Raw genomic sequence first — 4,351 nt, forward strand, 5'->3', positions numbered from 1 at the left:
TCCAGCGACAGCTCGGCCCCCACTGCGAGGGAACCTCGGGGAAGCGCCAGCGAGCGAAGGGCGCCCCTCCCTAAAGGACCAGTGCCGTCGGAGGCGGGGATGGCTGGGGGTGGAGACTCCTTTCCCGCACCCCTCCAGGGCCCCACGCCCCGTCCAGCCCCTTTACACACCAGAGACGCCCCAGTGGTGTGCCAGGCGGAGGGGGTGAGACCCTTCCCGGCCCTGGACGGCAGGAGGGCCTGGTGACTCCATCAGCCCTGGAGAAATCCAGGCTCAGCTGACCTGGAAGCCTGGGTCCTCTGACCGGCAGGACCTGCCTGTGGCCCTGGTGTTGCTCCGACCCCGAGTCCCTTCTGTCACTAACCAGGATATGGCAGGAATGGCCAAGTGGCCGCCGGGTCCCAGAGTCAGCACGCCTGGCGCTTTGCTCTCTGGACTGGCTCTGGGTCAGCCCTGTGGGGAGGCCCCATGGAAGAGCTGAGGCCTCCAGCCCACCTGCAGCTCGAGTCCCAGCCCCAGCCTTACTGCCATCTCAGGGAGACCCTGAGGCCTAACCCTCCCACCTAGACCACGCCCAGCTGTTAGATGTCTATGTTGTTTAAAATAAACATCCAATTAGCCAGGGGTGGGGGCGGGCAGCTGTAGTCCCAGCTACTCAGGAGGCCGAGGCAGGAGAATGGCTTGAACCCAGGAGGCGGAGGTTGCAGTGAGCCGAGATTGTGCCACCGCACTCCAGCCTGGGTGACAGAGCAAGACTCCGTCTCAAAACAAATACATACATAAAATAAACATCTACGTTGTTTTAAGCCACTGAGCTTTGGGGCGATCTGTTCTGCAGCAGTAGGTAACGGACAGTTATGCTGCCCCTGAAACAAGGAAGCAAGGCTGCCATGCAAGGCCAGCACCTCGTGGGGAGGGCCGGGCCGGGGGGTCACAGCTACCTCGGGAGGTCGGCTGGGTGCGCCGTCAACCACCAGGGAGCCTCTCCGCGGACCAATCACGTTCGAGCTCCTCGGAGAGGGCGGGACCGCCAACCACCAGGGAGCCTCTCCGCGGACCAATCACGTTCGAGCTCCTCGGAGAGGGCGGGACCGCCGACGACAGCAGCCCCAGGGGCCGAGCGGGCTCCGCGTGCACACAACGCTGCGAGAACTTGTGCGGAACGCCGTGTTCCTGGATGCGGAGGCTTTTCACATCACACAAAGATGTGAGTTCTTCCTAAATTAACCTGCAGTCTCACGGTGGACACGCTGACTTTCACGTTCATTTGGAAAAGCATTATTACATCACCAAGCAACGCTGGGCAGGACTTTGGGTTTTTTTTTTTTTTTTGAGACCGGGTCTCGGTCCATCGCCCGGGCGTGAGTGCAGTGATGCCATCACAGTTCACTGCAGCCTCGACCTCTGACTCAAGCAGTCTTCCCACCTCAGCCTCCTGAGCAGTTGGGACTACAGGTGCACACCACCACAGTTAGCTATTTTGGAGTTTTTTCTGTTTTTCAGAGATGGGGTTTCTCAATGCTGCCCAGGCTGCTGTTGAACTCCTGGGCTCAAGCAAAGCACCCACCTTGGCCTCCTTGAGTGCCAGGATTACAAGCGTGTCCTGATGCCCAAACCAGGATGATGACTAAAAAGGAGTCACAGCAGGTGCTGGCACGACTTACTAAACACACACCACACTGCAAAGTCACTGAACCCGGTGTGGATGCGCAGGTCCAGGGCAGAACAGAGAGTCCAGAGATAGAGTCACACTCAGGAGTCTGGGGTGGGATGGAAGATTGGCTCTCGGCCAGGCGCAGTGGCTTACACCTGTAATCCCAGCACTTTGGGAGGCCGAGGCAGGGAGATCACCTGAGGTCAGAAGTTCGAGACCAGTCTGGCCAACATGGCGAAACCCCATCTCTACTAAAAGTACAAAAATTAGTCAGGTATGGTGGCGCACACCTGTAATCTCAGCTACTCGGGAGGATGAGGCAGGAGAATCACTTAAACCCGGGCGTCGGAGGTTGCAGTGAGCCGAAATGCTGCCACTGCATTCCAGCCTAGGTGACAGAGTGAGACTCCATCTTGAAAAAATAAAAATAAAAATAAAGAATGTCCCAAACCCAAAACACTGACGATGCCAAATGCTGGTGAGGACGTGGAGCAACAGGAACTCTCATTCATTGCTGGCGGGAGTGTGAGGTGGTGCTTCCATTGGCAGAAGACACTTTAGTAGTTTCTTACAAAACTAAATACATTCTTACCACACAACTAGCAGTTCTTACAAAACTAAATACACTCTTAACACACAACCTAGCAGTTCTTACAAAACTAAATACGTTCTTACCACACAACCTAGCAGTTCTTACAAAACTAAATACGTTCTTACCACACAACCTAGCAGTTCTTACAAAACTAAATACGTTCTTACCACACAACCTAGCAGTTCTTACAAAACTAAATACATTCTTACCACACAACCTAGCAGTTCTTGCAAAACTAAATACATTCTTAGCACACAATCTAGCAGTTCTTGCAAAACTAAATACATTCTTAGCACACAACCTAGCAGTTCTTACAAAACTAAATACATTCTTAGCACACAATCTAGCAGTTCTTACAAAACTAAATACGTTCTTACCACACAATCTAGCAGTTTCGCCCCTTGGTATTTACCCAAACCAGTTAAACGCTTATGTCCACACAAAAACTTGCATGAGGGTTTTTAACAGCAGCTTTACTCAAAATTGCCAAAACTTGGGAATCAACCAAGATGTCCGTCAGTAGCTGAACGGTACACTGTGGCCCATCCACACAGTGGCATGTGACAAAGCACTCCACCCTCTGTGGGGACTCTGCCCTCTGGAGTGCCCTGGGCTGGACAGGGCTGGACAGGCCACAGCCCATTCCCCACTCCTGTGTCCTCAGCTGAGGAGTGGCCAGTGCTGCAGTCGGCCACCAGGGACACTCAGTGGGTACAAGACATGACCCCTTGTAGGTCTGCATCTTGTGGCCTCTGAAACCCCATGAAGTATCAGGAGCAGGAGGTATCATGGTGGGATACTGAGGGGTATAGCTCCCTTCAGGGCCAGAGGGGATGATGGGGGTGATTGGGCCGTGTAAGCAAACGGGAAGGGTCACAGCGTAGAGAATGGGTAGCAGGAGGGTAGGAAGGGCCAGAGGTGGGAGTCAGGTAGTTCTATTGACCCGAGAGAGATGGAGGGGGCCTGGCCTCACAAGAAGGGAATGCATCGTGGATGTGAGGTTGCAGGAAGGTGGGCTGAGCCAGTGGGCAGGTGTTGGTGCTCCCCTCCCCCACGGGGTGTGATGGGGACTGAGCATGGGAGGGAATATGGAGCAGGAGCTCTGTCTCGTACGCATGGAATCTGAGGAGCTGGCAGATGGCCTGTGGGGAGGGTGGTCCCGTGCCAATGTGTGCTGGAAGGACATGCCTGTGCATTTGTCAGCTCTGGGCTGCAGCAGGGCACAGGCGTGGGAGAGCAGCCATGGCAGAGGGGAAGGTTTCAGAGTGGACTCTTGCAACCAGCGCCCTGTGCCCCTCCAGCCACCACCCCAGATGGCACCCAGTGACCCGGCTTTCGACGCCATTCTGCCTTGAGGGAAGCGTCCAACTTTCCTAAGTGGAACCACACAGTGTGGACTTCTGTGTCTGCCTCTTGCTTGGCCGTGAGTCTGGGAGGCCGGCCTGTGGCTGGTGTGCAGGTTCCTATGGCCCTGGGCGGACAATGGCAGCAGGGAGGGGAACAGCATCGGTGACAAGGCGGCTCTGGGACTGAGCCCTGGGAGAGGGGAGCAAGTGCTCCCCTGGGGGTGAGTCTGTTGAGCTCCCGACTGGTGGGTGCAGGCCCCTGTGCCGCTGTGACCTCTCCTTGCCCGTGGGTGTGGTGCCTCCGACGCCAAGGCTGTTCTTACTATCGTCCTCCAGCGACTTGCAGGACACCCTCAAAACCCTCACCAGGCACCGAATTGGCTGATGCTCTTGATCTCGGACTTGCCAGCGTGCAGAACTGCAGAAATGAATCTCTGTTGCTTGCAAGCCCCCCAGCCTGTGGTATTTGGTTGCAGTAGCACTAATGACTAAAACAGCCATGATCCTCCCAACAGGCCTGTTGACAACTCCGACGGGTGCTGGGGAGAGAAGGAGAAGGGCACAGAGCACCTGCTGTGATGAAATCAGCTTTGACCTCGGGACACCCTGGAAGGGTCCTGAAGCCCCCAGGCTACTTGGAAGGACTAAGCATGTGGGTGTGAGTGGCCCGGGGCGGGGGTGGCAGCCGGCGCTGTTTGCATTGGGCATGTTTATAGACTTGATTTCTCTCCACACTTCATTCCAAGAGATAGACACTCA

This window comes from Mandrillus leucophaeus, unplaced genomic scaffold (assembly GCF_000951045.1).
Source record: "Mandrillus leucophaeus isolate KB7577 unplaced genomic scaffold, Mleu.le_1.0 Scaffold41, whole genome shotgun sequence".
NCBI lineage: Eukaryota > Metazoa > Chordata > Mammalia > Primates > Cercopithecidae > Mandrillus > Mandrillus leucophaeus.